Raw genomic sequence first — 23,311 nt, forward strand, 5'->3', positions numbered from 1 at the left:
CTCGGATAGTTTCTCAAACTTTATTTTTTTTAATGTTTATTTATTTTTGAGAAAGAGAGAAAGAGAGAAAGAGAGAAAATAAATAAATGTTTATTTATTTTTGAGAGTCAGAGAGAGAGGGGGACAGAAGATATGTGTTGACAGCAGAGAGTGAGATGCAGGGCTGGAACTCATTAACCTTGAGATCGTGACCTGAGTTGAAGTCTGACACTTAATAGACTGAGCCACCCAGGTGTCCCAGCCTTTCCTTAAATTGGATGATCCTGATGGTGTCTAAGAATACTGGTGAGGAAGGTTGTAGGAAGCTCCAGTTTTGGAAGCAATGTGATTCTTTTCTCATGATTACATTAAGGCTTGGGTTTCTGGGGGAAAGATCACAGAGGCAAAGTGCCAGTTTTATCAGATATGATAATATCAAGGGTACACACTACCATCAAGAGATCTGAGTGTTGATGCTGAACTTGATCACCTGGAGGAAGTAGTGTTTGTCAGGTCCTACTTCTGTAATGTTACTTTTTTTCCCCTTTCCTTCCACATGGTGCTCTGTGGAAGGAAATCACTATATGTAGTGCAAGCTTAATGAATAGGGATTTTTTCCCTCCTTCCGTTCGGATGGAGTATCTACGTACATTACTTGGAATTCTTTTGTACAAGAGATGTGGCTCTTCTCCTTCATTTATAAATTTATTCACTTATTGTTATTAGTATGCACTTATGAATATTTATCTAAAGTGTGCTTGACATAACTCACTAATACATTTTTAATATCAGCAAAGTTTTATTGCCCTAAGATATCAAATTAAAATGCAGGTTTTTGGGGGTACCTGGGTGACTCAGTTAAGCATCCAACTTTGGCTCAGGTCACGATCTCACCGTTCCCAAGTTTGAACCCCACATCAGGCTCTGTGCTGACAGCTCAGAGTCTGGATCCTGTTTCAGATTCTGTGTCTCCTTTTCTCTCCACCCCTCCCCCACTCATGCTCTGTCTCTCTCTCTCTCTCTCTCTCTTAAAAATAAACATTAAAATGCAAGTTTTTTAATTTAAGAATTTGATTAATATATTAGTTCTGTAGTATATACTTACATATTTGACAGTAGCTATTTAAACTAATATTACATAAGTTAATTAATGAGTAATGTTTTTAAAGAATTTAAATGCATAAAGAATTTTTAGTCACCAGAATACAATTGTTATCTTTGTGACCTTATCTATATGTAAATGTTAGCTCTTCATAACATTTAAATTTAAAAGGTAAAATAGTTGTATTAAACAGACATTATCATAAATATATTTTGAAAGATTGCAGTTAGAATCTACAATTTAAAATTTTAAGTGCTATCTACTATTATTTGCTTGACTGTATATATATGCATACAAATAAAAGGCACACATATTAAGGTGTATGTTGATTTGTTTTCCTAAAAGAAGGAAGTGTATAGAGTGGAGAATACTTTATAATATTTGGGTAGGCATTTTCTTGTCATAAAGAAACAGAGAAGTTATTTTTTTTCTTTATATTTTCCTAGATGGGAGAGGTTTTTTTAAAGGTTTCAAATGTACTTTATTTCTTCAATCATGCCATATTTTAATGGGTACACGGTGCTTTTACTTGGCATCAATTATGAGTTGGTTTCTAAACAATTCAATATTACACCAGCTGGTATGATTGATTGCTGATCTCTCATTCCTTTGGGGTGACTCTGCCAACCAGGGACAGATTTTATTCTATTCCAATTTGTGTTGCCATATACGCCCACATAGCAACACAGAAAGTGGCTCCCCTAGCTGATACAGCATGACCATATTTGTCATGGAAATCAGGTGTCCATTTCTGGTGACTCTGCCTTGCCTTTGTTTGCTGAATGCTTTGTAACTTGGAGGTGACTTAGAACATTTCTGGCCACGGGAAACTCAGTGAAGCTGAAGACAGAATGGTGGCACCTGCAGCTGCTGATTGGTTACAACTCCATGCCAAGGCCCCTGCAAAGAGCTGGATGGCAGAGATATTGCCCCACTCAACTCAAAGTTGCAATCTTCAAAGGGTCATTTACCTGTTGTCTTGTTCTTGCACTAATTAATAGAGAAGTCAGAAAAGCAAGAAAAAAATAACCCAATGTTTTCCACAACTAAAGAGAAGCTAAAATTCCTTGTGTCTGTGTACTTATTTGACTTTACATATGGATTATCCTCTGCATGCATTATCCCATAAGACCTTCTAAGTGTTTTTGAAACTGTTACAGGTAAGGTCTCATTGTATGTACCATACTGTCAACAGGGAATTCCTCACTCCCGGCTATAATATTGTTAGTTGCTGCAATAAACTAATTGAACTATTCAGTCTTATCATTATCTGGTGATTTCTGCTCTTCTCTAACACTAGCTTGAATGTCCTGCAGTGAATTAGAAGCTGCAGACCAGATATTCTAGAAGAAAAATCAAGATGTATCATTTTTAAAAACTTTATTTTCTGATAAACATATGGTGAAGGTCTTTTACCTTTTTTCCTAATCTGCAATCTTTAATTTTGCAGGTTTCAGCTATACGTTTACAATGGTCTCAGCTTAGAAAAGCCACTCTTGTCTGTTGATCCAGGGCATTGGATTAAATTTTCTTAGTTCTAACTACAACACCCTTGTGAAAAATCAAACCATACTTTGCAAACAGTGTCACTGTTAGAATTTATAATGATTCTGTTGAAATATTATATATAGATGAACTTGTTTGCAAAACTACTCGGAATGGTTGCCAGACATTTTATACTTATTTTGTTTTCATGTGGATATCATTGCCTGCATAGATCAATATGTATCATCTGTCTTTCAAACCAGGGTATGATTACATAAATGGGGTGTATAAAACTGAAGATGATAGAAGGATTATAGTTAAAGATAAATTGCATTTACTTAAGTACTTTAAGACATCTGTTAAGGAAACCACAAAGGTTTCATTTTATTTTTTTTCATTTTTAAAAATGTATATTTTGAGATAATTTTATGTTTACAGAAGAGTTGAAAAATAGTCGAGTGTTCCATATGCCCTTCCCACAGCTTATATTTCCTCTTACATAACCATGGTAAAATTATAGCAACTAAGAAATGATCATTTACACATTCTATGAAGTAAAAAAAAAAAAAAAAAAAAAGACAATTTTGATTTCACTGGCTTTCCCAACATTCTTTTTCTTTTCCTGGATCCAATCTAGGAGACCATTGGACAAAGGTTGTATTTTATATATGGAAATGGTGTCTGTAAAGTTCTCCCCCAAATTTAAACTTGTACTTGTTCCATACCTTGGAGATTATCTGTCCTATAGGTTTGAAGAATTTTATTCTCTGAAAAGCCAAGGACCCTCACAAAATTTAGAATCTTGAAGAAAGAAGGCTATCCCAAATATTTAAATCAGTGGGTACTTGTTTTTTGGTTAAAAAGTGGGCCAGGTGAGAAGGACAGCAAAAAGAAAAATATATAATGACACTACAGAAGAAATCCAAAATTCAGCCCTGAAGTATTATATCTCCATAAAAAAGTTATTTCTCTGCCCTTGGTTTGTTTAACAGCTACACATGACCTTTGGTATTTATTTTGAACATAAGTCATGATATTTAATTCTTTTAGTTAATGAATTTTATATATCTATAACTCAGAGTCTATATAAATTAAAAAAATGGCAAATAAAATATGTATACTAGAAAAGCTTAAGTTTGAATAAAAATTCTCCCACTGAAACTGAGTCATTCTTATAATAATGATAATGATGAGAATTTGCCTGGAAAATATGCATAATACAGCAAATAATCTAAAGAAAAATGCCAATCTGTGAACAAATATTACTCACAGTGTCAGTTGTCACCATTTTCTAAATATACAAACTTACATCTACATGTGGAAAATGTAAAAGCAAATTGACTCTAACCTAAATTCAAATGACATTAGCACAAACACATAAATCTTTAAAATTTACCTATTCTAAAAAGGGGGCTTTGAAAAGTGTTCCAGTTCTAAAATGTGGCATAACTTTGTGGTCTAACCTCAGTTGATCCTCTGGAAACTGAATTAGCATTCTTGAAAGAATGCTCAAACAATTTTCAGATGCGCTTTAATGAGCTGAATAGATGTTCTTGGAAATCCATTCAACAAAATGTCCATTTTAGGAAGAATCTGTAAAGATCTCTAAACAGACTTGCAAGGAATCTAATGATCTTCAACCAGATTTTTTCTTAATGCAGCCTAACAGCTGATTACATAAAGTCTTTTTACCTCCGCTATAAATATCTCTGCCAAAAAGTGATCTTTGAATTAGCTAGACAAGATGACTCTTCTCTTGCAGCAAATTTGAAATAAAATTTTGATTAATGATCAAAATTAATTAAGCCTTGATTATCTTATTATGTATTTCGCTTCTACTGAAAATTAAGTATCTAAATCTTTTGCCTATATATGCTTTGCAATATTATTTCCAAATTGTCATCTGTTTCTAAACTTTATTTTATAGGCTTTCCCTTCATAACATTTTTAATTCCTTGCTTTATATCAATTAAAATTGCTAAAGTTATGTAGTTCCTGTTGTGCTTACAAAAATAAAAATAACAACAAAATACTCTGTTATCTAAATTGAATTAATGTAGACTATTTCTTTAAAAATGGGGCAAACTGGGGCGCCTGGGTGGCTCAGTGGGTTAAGCATCTGACTTCAGCTCAGGTCACGATCTCGCGGTCCGTGAGTTCGAGCCCCACGTCGGGCTCTGGGCTGATGGCTCAGAGCCTGGAGCCTGCTTCCGATTCTGTGTCCTCCTCTCTCTCTGCCCCTCCCTCATTCGTGCTCTGTCTCTCTCTGTCTCAAAAATAAATAAACGTTAAAAAAATTAAAAAATAAAGTAAAAATAGGGCAAACTAACAAAATGAATAAAACACAACCTTTCTCCCCAGTGTGAATATTTGTTTTTCCATTAAATAATGCATATATTCATTGGTGTGTGATAAGGCTTCTCAGATAATAATGATGATTACAAAGACAGCATAATTAAATAAGGTAACAATTTCTTCTTAGAAGATGATGTAAACTATACCAAAAGTCATCCACCATCAATAAGACTAAAATACATTTTTTTAAAAAAAATTTTGAGAAAGTGTTATTCAAAATCAGAATCTTCAAATTCTCTCAGTTGATCTTGGGGAGTAGAATATTAATTTCAAACCAACTTTAAAAAAGAAGAAGAGTAGTGAAAGAAAAAGAACAAGTAACTATTTTGAAATGTTCATGTATCATGCAGGATAAAAAAATTGTACTGGTACAGAATAAAACTATCATAAAATACTGAAATAAAGGTCTTCTACATGTAAATTTTTTTTTTACATTTTTATAGACTTTTTAAAACTTTTTTTAAAGATTTTTTGTTAAGTAAGCTCTACACCCAATATGGGGCTCAAACTTACAACTCTGAGACCAAGAGTTATGCTCTACCGACTGAGCCAGTCAGGTGCTACGTAAATATTTTGCCTCTTAGAAAATGTATATCAGATATAATTTTCCATAATTTAATGCTTCTTAGAAAGAAGCATTTAATGAATACATGGCATTGTGCAAGAAATTCGATTTCCTGATATAGCAATATTATAGGTAGGGTTAAGGGTTACATACTTCTATTAAAAAAATATATATATTTCTACCATGTTGTTCAGGGATTGAGAACTGTTTCCCTCCCTCATTTGTCTAATAGTTGTTTCTCCTATCAGGCTGTTTGCTCTCTTCTCTCTCTTCTACACTTTTCCAACATCTCCCTGCATTTATCTTTTCTTGTCTTTGTCAAAGATACACCTCATTTTAAGAAGAGCATTTAAAGACCTTTAACAGATATGCAAGCAATCTGATTATTTGTAAACCCACACCCTTTTTGTTGTTGTTGTTGTTGTTGTTGTTGTTGTTGTTGTTGTAGGCAAGGGGAACCAAGCTAAAAGGTTGATTGAAATGTCTCTTTTTCATCAAATTTTTTCTTCTTTCATCATGCTTCTCCCTTTTCATTTTCCTCCTCTCACTTTCTAAGCCCTATGAAATTGTGTTCTTTTTTTTCTTATAACAATTACAACTTTATGCTATTCTGTGAGGTCAAGGGTATGAAGCTTGAAATTTGCAATTTCTGATATTATGTTATTCTTTACATTATCAATTTATTTTGTGTATGTAGAAAAGCTATTGATTTTTAGAGCATATTATGTTTCCAGCCATCTCGTAAATCTTTCAGTAGCTATGTTGTGCTTCAAAATATTGTCTTGCAAGGTTTTTTTAGTAATCATAAGATCTCAAAATAAAACAATGACTGCTTTTTAAGTTATTTGTGAAAGCCTCCTGTTTGCTTTCATCACCTAGACCTTGCAGATGAATGTTAAGTAGCCATATAGTAGCAGACATTCTTAAATTGTTTGAGATGTTAATGATAAAGCCACCCCCTTATTGCTTCTAGGAATTCAAAAAAAAATCTGCTGTCCCCAGAAGTTTGTCCTTCAGAGAAATATGGCTTCCTTTCAGAGGAATAAGAGGTCAAGTGAGATCCTTAGAATAAGATTGCCACATAATCTCTGTCTCCATGTATAGGTAGATGCTAAGAAAAGGCCAGAAAGACCATCCGATACTCCACCCCAACCAAACTCACAGCCTTCCATCACCATCTGCCTTGAAGACCCATAGCAGGAATCTGATGTGCTACTTACCTGTTTCTTCACTCACTCAAGAATCAGCTTTTCTCATTCACTCCAATCTAATCACCATACACTCAGCACAGTCCATCTCCCATCCAGTTTCCTTTCCCCACTTCTGAAAACTTTCCCTCAGTCCTGGAAATCCATAAGTAATCACCAGAGAATAATTAAATGAGGCAACCTTTCTCTTAACCTTTACTCTGAATAAAACCTCTCTTTTGTTGGGATCATTTTATACCCTGTAGATATATTCTCCATTCCTTGTATTTACTGGAACTGAGGGTAAATAAGTACTCTTGGTTTCACATAACCACTATCTGGAAGACTTTAAAAATTACAAGGATGTGCCCAGACTAAAATCATCAGGATTGCTAGGAATGGGTTTTAAACATTAGCATTTATTCAGCTTTCTGAGTGATTACACTGTGTGGGTGTATTTGAAAACTGCTGTCTAGTTTCTTATTTCCATTTAAAATTCATCCTCATTCCCCTGTCCCTAAAGCCCCCCACTTTTATTTTAGTTGCATAACTTTATACAGCTACTCTGCTACTTGTCCTTTCTATTCAAATCACCTACTTCTCATCTGGACATTTTTCTACTTTTCTCTTAAGGTTTTGTCTCCAGGATCACTCTCACTCTGTATATCCTTATTATTTCTTCATACTTGTTAATTTAATATCTATGTTGATGACTCTAATAAGGCTTTGTCTTCCCCTTCACTTGAATTTCTCTTCTCTAAAGTTCTTGTCTTTCACTCCAGTTCAGCCACCCATTATCATGGTCATTTCTAGCTTTTCATTAGCAATAACAATAATTTCTCCATAACTTTAATTTCAATTACTGCACTTTTTAACCTCATGCTTTGGTGTTCTCAATGCTTTTTCTGTGGTATCCCAACATGAACAGTCTAGTTTTTCTTAAATGATCTCTGTTGATCTGAACACTTTATTGTATAACTCAACTACTTCATTACCAGGGAATACATGAAAATAGAGACAAGAAAGGAGTCCAAGAAATGAGCCTTGGGTCATTCTAACATTTCCAGTAAGGGAATTAAAGGGATAATCACTAGAAGAAAGAGAATCAGAGATGGAGATGGAGAGAGAGAGAGAGAGAGAGAGAGAGAGAGAGAGACATCCAGTAAAAAACCCAAGGTAAGTCAAGTAAAGAAAATATTTGATGCAGGAAAAAGTGATTCTCAGTAGCTGCTGATAGGCTAAGCAAGATGAAAGCTTAGAACTAAACATTGGGTTTGGTGATCTGGAAGTAAATGCTTCTGAAGAATGTTTACGTAAACTTGTGATTGGAATGAGTCTATTAGTGACTATGGGTGTAAAATTTGGAGACAGTATAGATAACTCAGTTGAGACTGTCTGAAGATCTTTTTATGTTGATGAGAATGACTTTATGTCTGGGAGCAAGAATTCCTGTCCCCTCAAAGGTCCTTCTGGGTAGACTAAGAATCAAACTGATGTGAGTCAGATAAACAAATTTAATAGGAATATATACAGGGAATCCACGCAGGCATGTAAATTCCAAAGACAGTTGAGCAAAAGGAGGTAGGTATGCCATTTTGATGTAAGGAGAAATTGGTGGGGAGTTGGGATTTCAGAGGAAAGGGATGACATACAAATGGGTCACTCAGATAAAATTTATCTCTGTTAATAACTCTGTTATTAACCCTTATTCTGGTAAAGGCCCCCAATTCAGAGTCTTCTACGTGGTTAAGGGAGAGACAAAAGTTTCTCTTGAGTCTGAAGAGTCTTAAGTGACTTCAGCTCAAAATATTCCACATGCTATATAAAGTGGCACATTTGTGGGGAGGGCTGTCCTGAATCCCCTCACTTGGTAGGAGGGGGAATTTCTGGAGCAGTATCCTATATTAAGTAAGGGAGATAAGAGATAAGAGATTATCTCTTATTAAGAGATAAGATTTGTAGATGATCTTAGAGGACACTGGATATTTAGCAACAGTCTCTATCTTAACAAATTTGACACCAAATTCATTATCTTTCTTTTAATGGGTGCTTCCTATATCCCTCCAATAATTCTTAGGAAGTGCCTGGAGACATCTTTGAGTCCTCTTTCCCTCACCTTCCAAGTATAATTCATCCACAAGTCATCTTAGCTCCAATTAAAAATATATTAAGAATAAAACTATTTCTCTCCACCTGCACCACTATTATCCTGATTCAAGATGTCGCCAACTCTAGGCTGGATTGCGATAGTGTTTTACCTGGTCTTTCTGCTTCCCCACATAAATTCTAGTCTCAGAAGAGCAGCCAAGTGATCCAGGTTAACAATGGGTTACATAATCTTGCTTCTATGCTTCAAACACTTTAATGTTTTAGGGGATTTTTTTAGCTTCAGAGTGGAAGCCGAAGGCCTTACACTGAACCCTTAATGCCTTTTATAATTTGTCCACAATCCATTTTCTATGTGTGCTCACTCATTTCCAGTCACACTGACTTTCTTGATGTTTTTTGAGTTCACCAGGCAGATTTATACCTGCTTCAGGGTCTTTCTCATATTTTTCTCCCTGTCCAGAAAGCCTTTGATGAAACAATTCAATCTATCGTTTTCTTCAAGTCATTTCCAAAATGTCCCATCCTCAGGAGCATTTTTGTACTGCCCAATTTAAAATGGTACTCTATACCCCTTATGCCCTTCTATAGTTTACCTTTCTTAATGGCAAATATCTCTTTCTAACATAATATTTACTTTAAAAAATTTATTTCCTGTTTTCTATCTGCCTCATACCCAGTAAGATGTAAGCCCTATTAGGACATAAATTTTATCAGATTACTTTTTCTTTTTTCATGGCTGTAACTTAAGCCTTTAGGTGCAATGCTACTGTCATATCTTTACAAAACTAGTTGCTGTAATAAAACTCGTGTCACATGAAAATCAATGTGCAACAGGGAATAAGAGTGACAGTGTCTAATTGGATTCTGATGTTCGCCAAACACGTGCTAAGGATTTAGGCATTATATTTATTAAGTTGCCTAGGCATAACAAAATACTACATGGAGCTATTAGGTATTTATTTTGGTGTAAGTGTGCCATTAAAAAGTTAACATGACACTAAGAAGTCTCTGTGCTCTGGGCACCTGGGTGGCTCAGTCTGTTAAGCATTGGACTTCAGGTCATCATCTCTTGGTTCATGAGTTCAAGCTCCACTTTGGGCTGCATGCTAACAGCTCAGAGCCTGGAGCCTGCTTCTGATTCTATGTCTCCTTCTCTCTCTGTCCTTTCCCCACTAGCACTCTGTCTCTTTCTCAAAAATAAATAAACATTAAAAAAAAGATAGAAAGAAAAGAAATCGCTGTGCTCTAAGAGCTCTGAAACTCTTATGCTACCGAAGAAATTGTTAGTCAGCCTGGTCAGCCATAGGTTTGGAAGAATTTCTAATGACCTGATTCTGACAGAAATCCCAAAACTCTGCTTCTGGCACCTTGTTTTATGTGTCCGATGAACCTTACATTCTAGGTGCAGTGAGTGCAGAACTGGGACTTCATCAAGTCAGTGAAAAGACTGTACAAACACACTTATTCTCTGCTAATAATTATTTGTATAATAAATATCAAGACTTCCTGAATGTGACACATGTCCAAATTAGTTTAAATAAGTGTACAGCATCTGATTGAAATCTAATCATCCTTAGGAAAACAACTAAAATATTCCTTCTGTAAGTAGCAAGCTATCTCTATTAATATTTCATAGAATATTGCACTTTCTACATTTAGCAATTATAGGAATGGAAGCTTTATGAATTTAGTAGCTGGCATCAAAATTCCTTTTGAAAATGGAAGTTCTTTATTGGAATATTTTGCAAACTCAGATTGTTATTGTGAACTCAGAGATCTAGCTCATAAATTAATGCTTTTGCATATGAAAAATTAGAATACAATATTTTTGTTTTTTTGTTTTTTTTTGTTTTTTTTTCTGTGATGGAAAGAGAAAGAAAAGAGAAAAAGATAATTGATGAGTATATGAAATGGGGCAAAGGACAACAAATTGCATGTGTGTTTGAGAAAAAAAAAAGAAATGGAGGTGAAATGGTCAATGATGGATATTCACGGGTGGAGAATCTCAAATGTATCTTAAGAATCATAATGCTGAAGGTATTTGCATGGATGTCATCTACAACACTTTTCCATATATTTACAAATATGAAATCAATTATGTTTTATTCACAAAGGCTCTAAAACTTTTGGGCTCAAGAGTGCCTAGGTGACTCAGTCAGTTAAGACTGAGTCAGACTTTGGTTCATGTCACAGTCTTATGGTTTGTGAGTTGAAGCCCCTTGTCAGGCTCAGTGCAGATAGCTAAGAGCCTGGAGCCTTCTTAAGATGGAGTCTGTCTCTCTCTTTCTGTCTCTGTCTGTCTCTCTCTCTCTGCCCCTCTCCCACTCATGCCCTCTCTCTCTCTCTCTCCCCCCAAAATAAATAAACATCAAAAAAAATTTAGTTTGTGTTTATTTTCTTCTCTTTATTCCTCTATATTTAATGAGAATATTGAGTAAAGGAAAGGTTTTTCTTTTGTGTGCACCAGATACTGAAACATTAGTCCAGATATAGAAGGGAAAACTGATACCATTGGTAGTTTTAAATTCAAAGAAATCTTAGTTGAATTTCTTTAGATTGAAATCTTAGTTGAATTTTTCTAGATCGAAATGGTTGAAAGGTATAAATGAAATCAGGATTACATAATTTTCACAGTATGCAATTATAAATATGCCATATGATATTCAATCAATTGTATTTCATTAGAGACTCTAATTCCATGAAAAATTTGCATGTGTCTGTTTGGCCCATCATTTTAACCTTAGCAACTATCACTCTGTCTGACACATTGAAAGAATTAAATTAAATTAAATGAATTTTGAATGGTGTCAATAATTTTTGTGGAGTTGTCAAGCTTGACACTTGATACTATTTATAGACTTGTTATAGTACAACAGATGGATACAGTGTAAGCCAATTTCTCATATTTAAAATACAGTAAGAGTTCTTGATAGCCCCGGACTATGATTTATTAATCACTATATCTTTAACACTTAATTCAGTGCCTGACATTAGTAGGTTCTTCATCAACATTAGTTTATTAAAATGAACTGAAGGAAAAAAGTATGTGATCCTTCCCACCCACTGGCCTTTGACTTCTGTCCTATATCTCATAGTTTATGAGATCATCATCAGTATCTAATTATCGTGGTTCCATATGCTTCAATCCATAAGAGAACGTTCCCTAAATTCTTTTTTTTTAAAACATTTTCTTTTATATATATATATATATATGAAATTTATTGACAAATTGCTTTCCATACAACACCCAGTGCTCATCCCAAAAGGTGCCCTCCTAAATTCTAATGGACTATTTGTTATGCAATATATTTTAACCATTAATCCATGTATCAGAGTAGTAATTTTAAATCGTGTGGTTAAAAAACTCATCTTTGAACATGAGGAATTTTTATTATTAATAGTTAACTGATTTTTTTTTCTAACTCAGTATTGGTTGTTGAAATGGAGAAAGATATTTTGTGTTGCAAGTGTATAGCATTAACTAACAAACATTAATATAAATAGGAGAACGCTAAACTCTAATGATTCTTCTTAATTGTTAATGAGGTTTCTCTCTAGATCTGCCCTTGACCATTTCCAACCCCCAAATTATTTCCCAAAAAAGAAAAGAAAACAAAAACAGGTTTTTGTTTTAAAAAGCGTGTGTCACGTTAGTTATTTTAACATTCTTCCTTTCTTACTTGTAATATTTAATTTTTCTCATATGTAAAATTCCAATGAAGACGGATAAGATGACTTCTATATATTTTTCTAAGATCGATGCTTAATTATGATTTATATAAAATCTTTACGGGATCACACTTTACAATTTAGGCAAAAATGATAAAATATCACAATAAATTTAGATACCAACTATGAAAAACAGAAACCAATTTTTTGTGTGTTTCTTCAGCCTTAAAAATCACCAAATATTTTAAAATAAGTTAACAAACCAATGAAAAGGTTTTACTTTTTCTAGAATTAGAAAGTGTTGAAAGATTAGATTTTTGTTTCTAGTTAGGGATAGACTTTCTAATTCCAACACTAACTTTGTTTATAAACAACTTTAATTGCACTAGGAAACTTTCTGTAAAAAGGCACAGATAATATATTTTTTAGGCTTTGCAGGACTCATGGTCACTGTTGCAACCACTCAACTCTGTCATTCTAACGTGAAAGTAGTCTTAATAATAAGCAAGTGGATGCACTTACCTGACAATAAAACTACTAAACAAGAACAGGCGGTGGGCGGGGCTTCCCCCACAGGCTAGTTTGCCAACGTCTCACCAGATGGATGCCTAAGTGTTCAGTTTAAATATTTAACCTGAGCCTGCTGTGTCACTTTTATGACAAGACAAACACTGATGAAATCAAAATACAATTTAATGTAGTTATGTGGACTACTGTATATTCAGTTGACCTCTGATACTATTAGGATGAATTAAATATGTTGGGAAGCCTGGCTTCTCAAAGATGTTTAGTGTTAAGTCAGCACTACTGAAGGTCTTTGAAGGGATGGTAAGCCATCACAATCATTCTTTTTGTCTTTATTTGCATAATATTTGCCCTCAATCTTATAGAGGTCAGATTTTCAACCACTCTGCAATAAGGATTATTATCTTCAGGAAAGATTTTTTAAATCCCTTGCAAAAAAAAAATTCACTGAAGAAAACCAGTTCCATCAGATAAGCAACTTGGGCATAAAAGGGGAAAAAAAATGAAAGGGGAAATGGAGCAATTATCTGTGACCTTGGTCTGTGTTATTGTCGTTCAGAAAAATACTTTCTGAAATTCTTAGAAACGTCCTTAATAGTAAAATATTCTTTATGGTGAATATTATTCAGCCCTATTAAATTTTCATTGGAGAAAATGTCATCTGATTGCAATAAATATTTATTTTTGGCAAAATCAACTCCATCTCTATCCATATAAAAGGTAACTTGCACATTTCTATTGGAACATGGCTATTCTCGTTTACATGTTAAAAGTTAACTAGGAGAGAATAGATTAATGTTGATTCTTCTATTAACATGAATTTATATTAATTATATTATATTAATTATATTAATACATGGGCTTTAAAATCTTAAAGATAAAAATATGAATATATTTTTCATGATAAGGGTCAAATAAATGATGCTAACTCTATTTCCTATTGATTTTACATTACTAGTCCTATTCTTTTATACCACACTGACTCATTTACAATACTAGTGATTGAGAAAACAAAATGAACAGAGGCAAATACTCCTAATTTCTCATTTTTTAATATTCATTAAATAAATACATGACAAAGCTTCTCGTTAGTCAGCATAATGAACTGAGGAATGATCCTGTGTGGAGAAATTTACAGTTCCTGTGAAGCTTTAAATGAAAAAAGAAGTCCTTGAAATTTAATCAAAATAATGAGTAACAAAGAGTAATCATTATGAAAAAAAACACTTCAACCAATCCAGAGACAGCTATGTCACATCACCATTTCCATTTCAAGAAACAAAACAGTATATTCATGGTCATTTTATTAAAACATGTTATTTCTAAGACCATGGAACCAATAAAACACTATGAAAAGTTAATGATGTTGAGCAAGTATTACCAGTTAATGGGTATATTCACAAATCTCTATCCATTTAGCAAGCAATTCATTCATTGAAACCATCACCATTTTATTTGCATTTTGATATAGTAACTAAACTTCAATAGTAATTAAATGGTAGTATGTCCACTTCTTCAAGCATCTTCCCCCCACCCCTTTCCCAGTGGTCTATCACAGCAGTTCTGGCCACCATGTAAAGTGGGCCCTTTCTTATGTTAAGCTTCTAGGCATCCATCTCACTGGGCGCTTGTTAAGAAATTAAATCTTGGGGCACCTGGGTGGCTCAGTCGGTTAAGCGTCCGACTTCGGCTCAGGTCATGATTTCACGGCCCGTGAGTTGGAGCCCCGCGTCGGGCTCTGTGCTGACAGCTCAGAGCCTGGAGCCTGTTTCAGATTCTGTGTCTCCCTCTCTCTGACCCTCCCCCGTTCATGCTCTGTCTCTCTCTGTCTCAAAAATAAATAAACGTTAAAAAAAAAAGAAAAAAAAAAGAAATTAAATCTTAAGGTATAAGACAAAGCCCCAAATCAGAACTGCAAGCTTGGAGGGTCTATGAGAACCTAGGGTTCCGTTTTCTTTGAAAAAAACTTTATATATACCCCCATCCCAGATTTCAGTATCCTGGTTTTTCCCTACATCCCTACAGTGGCCCTAGATCATTATCTAGCCTGGCAATTCAGAGCTTTGATATTCTGCCACTCTTAACAGCCATGTGTCTGGCTTTTAGCTTGGTTGGCTCTCCAGCTACAGAAGACTGTCACTTCAGTGTTGTTCCAAAAGTCCTATGGCACCTTACACTTTCTTTCAATTTGCTGCCTAAATGATCTAAGCCTGTCATTTTATCTCTTAAATGTATTAGTCACCTATTAAAAGTCACCTAATTCCACATTCCTTGTGTTTGCTGTTTTCTCCATTCTTTTCAAAGTTTTTGTTTCTTTTTCTTTTTTTTGGGGGGGGAGGGGAAGGGGGGAGGGTGGGGAGGTTAGAATATAATATTTATTCAATTTCATCATTTATGATACTGTTAAAACCAAATTAAACCCAACATAAACGCTGACATTTAAAAACACAGAGAACATACTGATTTTTCAACCATTTTGCTTACATGTACTTTTCAATTCTCATGTAGTGCTTATAATTAGGAGATACTGTACTCAGTTTTTGCTTATTAAGAAACAAGTAGAGGGACATCTGGGTGGCTCAGTGGGTTAAGCATTCGACAATTGGTTTCAGCTCAGGTCATAATCTCACAGTTCGTGAGTTTGAGCCCCACACAGGGCTCCATGCTGACAGTGCAGTGTCTTCTTGGGATTCTCTCTCTCTCTCTCTCTCTCTCTCTCTCTCTCTCTGGTCCTTCCAGGCTTATACTCTGTTTCTCTCTCAAAATAAATAAATAAACTTTAAAAAGAAAAAAAAAACAGAAAAAGAAACAAATAGAGGGGGTAAACAAGTACCAACATAAATTCATTCTCCAAAAACTGTCCATGGATGTATTTTCACTGTTCCTTCTGATTATATACTTGTGGTACATTCTTCGTTAAAATGGGTAACTGCAGTCGCATAACAATACTTACGATAAGGCAATGATACCATTGCAGGAAAAGAATACAACAAGTGAGACTCCCAAAGACAGGTGATAATGCACAAGTCAGAGGACCTCTTTACACCTATAGTCCATCACAGGGTTCCCCAGGGGAAAATAGCCCTGTAGTAAATAAGAGGACTCTTCAGTCCTCACCTACATACTACCTGTTGTGTGGTCTTCTTTGCAATCCAGCCAGAGAATGACCACTTACAGATCAATTGCATCCTTAGAGTTTGATTCCTAGGACTGTGTCAGATATGAAATATCTCAGATTGGATTCCTTAGCAATAAGTTTGGGGGATTTATGTGAGAGTTATTTATTGAGGACAGTGCTCTAGAGAAAGGGAATTGATGGGCACAGAACAGGGAGGCAAAGCTAGTTAAGAATGCCTTGTCAGGACAGCAGCATCCCTCTGGTCCCACAGGGCATCTCAACACAAGATTGACACATTTTGAGACAAAAGGGAGATTTTTACCCCTGTCAATCAATTGTTGGGGATTGACTACTTAGACAAGAGGTAAGGTGCTTAACTTCTCAGACTGAGAATGATTTTCTAGAGAAGAGGTGTCTGTAACCCCTGTCAGCCAACATTCACAACATCTGGGCATGGGGACATAGCCCAGTGAAGTTGGCTCCCTAACATACCCCAAAGCCTTTATTTCTGAAATTTTTTGGCCTTTGGATACAGAACCAGAAAATCACCTCAATATTCTCAAATAGTTGGGAGAAAGAATATCTCCAGTAAAATTTTCCATAATTCAGAAGAGATTTCAAAGTTGTGAGTCCACAAAGAACAGAAAACTAGTAACATATTTTCAAAGATGAAAATAATTGTAAAATTACTTTAAAAAAATACTACAAACCCTTATTAGGTATGCAGAACTTTACAACATAACATTGTTTCCAATATGCCCTTTTACTCATTTACATATTGCAACCATTACCACAGACACATAATGACTGCCAATTGTGTGTCATTTGCCGTACAAATCACCAGGACAAAAGCAATAAACAACATGTCTATGCTTCTGTGGTTTACAGAACAGAAGGCTTATATTTAAAGATGTAGATTTCAACCATCAATGGAATATAGTTTTAACAGGTCTATGAACAGAAAATTTGGAGGGATAGAAAGAGGGAGGGAGGGATTAGTTTTACTAAGGAGAATAAAGAATTCATTAATGATTAAACAGTATTTTATTTTATTTTATTTTATTTTATTTTACTTTTTTTTTAATGTTTATTTATTTTTGAGCGCAAAAAAGAGACAGAGCACTAGTGGTGGAGAAACAGAGAGAGAAGAAGACACAGAATCTGAAACAGGCTCCAGGCTCTTAGCTGTCACCACAGACCCCGACTTGGGGCTCAAACTCACAGACCATGAGATAATGACCTGAGCCGAAGTCGGACACTTAACCGACTGAGCCACCCAGGTGCCCCAAAACAGAATTTTAAATGTATGTTGAAAAATAAGACCTTGATATTCAAACAAGTCAAATTATTTTGGAAAAATAAAGAATACCTTTCTAGGAAAAGATATCTTTATAAATAAGGACATGCAGCCAAAGAAATAACAATAGCTTTTATGCTTTAGCCTGAAAAAGTTCTCTTATGATTCTTCTATTCTTGCTTTCCATATTTCTTCATTCATTCATTCATTTGGTTTTCAATTCAAAAGGCATTTTAATTTTAGTATGCTTATATTCTAGTGAAGTTTGGATTTGGCAGAGAAGTTATTTCAAATGAATAAGTATTTTAAACCAATATTTATATATCATTCCCATTTTTATATGGCAATAGTGATACTATAGCTCTCTGAGTTTTAATTGTCAGTGTGGTAAGCAAATCCAGTTGGCCTTTTTCAACACTCGATACAAAGTAGTAGCTTGGAAAATTATTTCCAAACTTGTTGTGTATTGAAACATTAGCAAGCCTACTCGAGGAGCACAATTCCTTGTTAGCCACAGAACAGCCTTTCAAACCTCATGGATTTGGACTCCAATATTACTCACTCTTACTTGACAAGTAAATTCCCAGAACTGGTCTCAGTTTAAGATAAAATATGATATTCTTTTTCATTTTTTCCCTTCACGATTTGTATGGAAGTGTCTGTGTCTTAAGAAAATTTGTTTGCAACAGATACAGTTTCAGAGATTCCATAAGAGGAAAACTGACATTTATGTGTGCACAGTCATCAATTAACTAAAAATTAGCCTAATTTATTACATGGTTATTATGTGCAGCATAGTCGGATAGGTACTTTTAATATGCTGTCTCAAAATTCTGTATAAACCTGCTGGGAAGGAAACAAACTGGTCCTGGTCTGTCACCATATTCTTTCCCATTTTATGGTTTCTACACAGGTTGCTTAAACTATGTTTGTGACAAATTTACTCACAGTTGATAAATCACATTGTTAATTCAAAAATAAAAATGCTTTAAATATTTCTACTCTGGTTATTTTTGTCAGAGACCTCATTCTAAATTTTTTCTTCAAATTTCATAAAGTTACTTTGTAGGTTTAAATGCTTTATTTTAAATTACCATTTCTTCTCTTCTGAAAATAGGTACAAAATGTCACATATTTTATGATTCCTTTGATATGATATACCCAGAATAGGCAAATCCATAAAGATAGGAAGGGGTTGCCAGAGAAGGAGGGAGGTGGGAATATCTACTTATTGCATAGAATGTTTTTCTGGGGTGATGGAAAAGTTTCAGACTAGAGAGAGGTGGTGATTATACACCACCAATGAATTAAGTGCCACTGATTGTACACTTAATAATATTTCACCATATGTTATGAGAATCTCATTTCAATAAAAAAAGAAAAAAATACATATGGAAGTTTTTCACCACACATTTTTAGGTTACTAATTCACTTAAAACTAGATATTTTAAAGATAGTTTTTCCTCACTTTATTTTTTTTATTTTCAACATTAATAGTCCTTAAAAATTATTATTATTCTTTTTTAGATGATTCTTACTTTATTTTTAGATGATTTTTAAGCCACTCTATCTACTTATGACTTTACCATACCATTCCTTATCAAATACATGTCTCCTACTCCTTGGCCAAAGAGAATATCCTTGTTTATCTTTTGACTTGCTTATTCACTGTCATTTGGAAAAATCCTGTCACTCAATTTCCAGAATTCTAATCATTTCTTTGACTTTCTTGTCTTCCTAAAATTATACTGTAAAAATACTCATCCCCTCCTGTCATTCATATCTTATCATCTCCCTCTCTAAATTTATCTAGGGACTCCTTTTTGCCATATATATTATTTTAAAGTCAAATTGCTGCATTTTGTGTAAATATGATATATTTTGACAGAAGCCTTCATTCAAGAGTTCAAAAAGCTTGAATGCATAAGTGGAGTTATGCATAATAGAACAGTTTATTTTAGAAGGATGTCTGAATTCATCAGACAATATATCAATAAGATCTTATTAAGTGCCTACTTTGTTCCTAATTTGTAAAAGTCAAGATTCTGGACTAACAAAGTATTAACAGAGCTAAAACTAAAATGACACAAAACAATTACAGAAAAGGATAACCGCCTTTCAGAACAGTGTGACTTCTGAACTTATACAATGATAAATGTGATATTTTCCAAAGACAAATATGTCTCCATATTTGACATAGGAAACACCTTGCAAGGTAACTTTCATATGTAAGAAATATTGATTAGGATGAAGGATTGGAGGCCAGTTAACCAATTAATTGCTAGGTGTAATAGTGGAGTAAGGAAATGAATATGACATTGCTTAAGGATCCACAATGTACTTATATCTCTGTCATAGGAATCTTACCATACGTAATGTGTTTAACTTGGGTAAGACTGGACTCTAGAGATTTTTCATTGTTTTCCTTTGCCAAAATAAAATAAAATAAATAATAAAATAAGTAAAATAATAAATACATAAATATAAATATCTATATCTATGTAAATATAGATATAGAAGAAGATAAAGATAGATAGAGATAGAGATAGAGATAGAGATAGAGATAGAGATAGAGAGAGAGAGAGAGACAGAGAGAGAGAGATAGAGATGATAGAGATAGAGATAAAATCTGGGGTGCCTGCATGGTTCAGTTGGTAGACCACATGACTTTTGATCTTAGGGTTGTGAGTTTGAACCCTACACTGGGCATAGAGCTTACTTAAAAATATATAATATAACATATTTTAAGTTTCATATTATTTTTCCCTTCAAGTTGATGAAGGACTTGTTTTGCTTTGAAAAATACTATTTGTTCTTGGAAAAAAGCATACAGTCAATGCGTACTTATGCAAAATTACATTAAAGATATTCTTTAACATACAGACATTTGAGGGGAAACATAGCAACAGGAGCTAACTGTCTCTAACTATTAATGTAAAAAGTTGTTATGGGTCACCTAGAAAATATTCTCACTTGTCATGCATTCATATGGCTCCATATATTCTTGGCAAGTTGAATATGGATTGTTCTGGTTTTGGATTTTATTTGCTCAGTTGTTCATTTGTAATTTTCTGGCAATTTATGCAGAGTTAAGGTAGAGAGTCCTTTAGAATGTACACACATGCCTTTAAAAAAAAATCTCATATTGTAACAGAGAAAGGAGCTAACAGATTGTTGCAGCCTCAATCTAGACTATTGTATCTTATTATTGAAGCTTAAGTTATGTAATTCAAGAAGTAGGCATTTATACTATTACATTTTCTTGTATTTGTATGTAGGCTAAAGGCTGGGATTAGCCATTCATTAAGGATGAGTGGCTCTTGACTGAAATAAATGTTTTTCATTTGTCACTCTAGATGTCAGTCCAGAGCACTTACTGCAAGCTGAAGTGCTATGTATTTATGTGTTTTGTTAATTGACTATCTTTCTCCACTACCAGACAGGGGACCTATATATTCCACTTACTATACTATTCCTCGAGCTACAATAAATACATACTACTTTCATAGACACTCTATATTGTTAAATAAATGATGGATGTGAGAATTAAATTGCACATTACTCTAAATCTGTTTTTTCTTCATTATTTTTATTTTATTTTGTAACAGAAACAAAGATTGATGGTTTCATGATTTTTTTTACTTGTATGTGGTTTTACTAGAACCTGAAAGGTTTAGAAAGTGTGTTGATTATTAAATGGAAATATATTAAGTTGAGTTTTGTGTGTGTTGAAGTTGGAGAGCTCAGCAGGTTATCAAAATAGAGATAAATAGGAAACAGTTGTGGGGCGCCTGGATGGCTCAGTCAGTTAAGCATTTGATGTCAGCTCAGGTCATGATCTCACGGCTCAGCTCAGGTGTTCGAGTCCCACGTCAGGCTCTATGCTGACAACTCAGAGCCTGGAGCCTGCTTTTGATTCTGTGACTCCCAGTCTCTCTGCCCCTTCCCTGCTCGTGCTCTGTTTCTCTCTCAAAAAATGAATAAACATTACATTTTTTAAAAAAAGATAAAACAGTTGCTAATATGGTTAAGCACTGGAGAACCTGTAGAGGTAATAAGTAGGTGGAGTTTATAAGTCCTCTAGTCTTCTTATTTCATAATATAATTAGCTCTTCATTTTTAACCAATTATATGTAAGTTTAAAAAAATTCTGTTCTGGAATATTAAAATTGTAAATATGGATTTGAGCATAAGAAATATGAAAATAGGTTTATTTTTAAGCCTCCCCATTGGTTTTGTCACACCTAAGGACCAAAACATAATCAATAAATTGAAAATGCAGGTACATGCTAAGTAGGATGCTGTCTTTCTACTTATCAAGGGTTTTAATTCATAGCAGTTTTTACTTTAACAAAATGTAACTGTAATAAGCATTCATTCTGGAGAGTTACACATAAAACGCAGTAAATGTCTTGAACAGGAAAAAAAGGCTTAAAAATTCCTATTAACTATAACATTTCTGGAGAGCTAAGACCTCAGTATGTATTAAATGCACTACAAAAAATTATTTTCTGCCTCATGTACAACAATAACTCACATTTCAGCTCTCAAGCCAGAACAAGCATCATATAATTGCAAAACAAATTTTTGACAGTTTTACAAGGGAGGTGGTCTTAGATGGCTTCTCGGAACTACTCATATTCATTTACATATTAATTAATATCACAGGAAATAACATATTTGCTAGATACATGTACACATGTAACTTTTTGTATCAGAAATGGGGTTTGTAACAGTGAGCCAGAAGTGGCTCTTTTATTTTGGTCACTGAAAGAGGTGACACATAGTTATGCAAGAGATTCACACATTATATTTCATATGGCTAGTTTTATTATTAGTTTATGAATCTACATTACACTAACTGGTCCACGGGATTGCCGACTTTGCAGTTTTAATCTACTAAATCTCAATTCCAACTGAGTACTTTCGTGCACAACTCTGAATCGTGACATTTACATGATATTGTGTGCACTGGAGGATCTTATGAGAAAATAAGGAGAGAGAACAAATTGCCCAGGAGGGATTGCAGAAAAAATGGCAACAGAGGAGAACTCAGCTTCCCTGTCCCCCCTGACAAACATCAATCGATTGCTATCTATGAACCAAAATAGTTATGGGAGATTGTAAAATCCACTTAGGAAGTTTCAGCAACACAATAAAACAAACAAACAAACAAACAAAAAACAATAAGGAGAGAAGGAAGATAATTTCTCTGTTCCTTTGTCATCTCATCTCCTAATCTGGCATCATTCAGTGACAAGAAGGTACTTCCTAGTTGGAGTTCTTCTCACCAGGAAAGGAGGCAGAGCATGAGCAACCAGATCTCCAGCCTCTTGGAGCACAGTGTAAAGATCCTGCCTTGACTTTATCCCAATCAGTTTGGCAAAACATATGTTTTGAGGTAGCCAGAATCATGGAAGGAAAGCAGAGGTTATTTTAGCATGCATGCATGCAGCAAGAGAGATATCAGTTCCCAGAGACTGGCTCTGTAGACAAAACCAGCAGATTTTGCCGCTGATGAGTCAATAGCCAGCATAGCCTCTGCAGACACCCTGAGGATCCTGACAACTTTCACCCCACAGGTATTTGGGTTTGCTGACACCAGCTACTTGCCAACCACTTTATTCTCTCCCTGCTTCATCCACCACACCACCCGCTGGAGCCTAGGACTGGCACTGGAAACCATCCAAGGTCTCTGAGCTTGCACTTGTAACATGTCAGCTACCTGAGTTCTTCCCTGCTCTTCTGGAGCCTAGAAGGTATGCTGGCAGCCAGGCTAAGCTTCTGAAGCTGCATGAGGGTAAAATGCCAGCCTAGCCCTCCCAGTTGACCCCCACCACTGTGTCCACACTTAGGACTGGCCGCTCCAACAGCATCCTATAGACTAATGCTCTTCTTCAGCCTCCCCTGCAGTATGCAT

General features: G+C 34.7%; 1 pseudogene; it reads right to left on the reverse strand.

The window, feature by feature from the left end:
- Window positions 1–1,682: 1,682 nt before the first annotated feature.
- LOC124521168 (cytochrome c oxidase subunit 7B, mitochondrial-like) lies at window positions 1,683–23,187 on the reverse strand (annotated as a pseudogene).
- Between the last annotated feature and the right edge of the window lie 124 nt (window positions 23,188–23,311).

Source organism: Lynx rufus, unplaced genomic scaffold (genome assembly GCF_022079265.1).
Source record: "Lynx rufus isolate CCGP_SWC_20201006 ecotype Redwood Valley unplaced genomic scaffold, mLynRuf1.p SCAF_3, whole genome shotgun sequence".
Classification (NCBI taxonomy): Eukaryota; Metazoa; Chordata; class Mammalia; order Carnivora; family Felidae; genus Lynx; species Lynx rufus.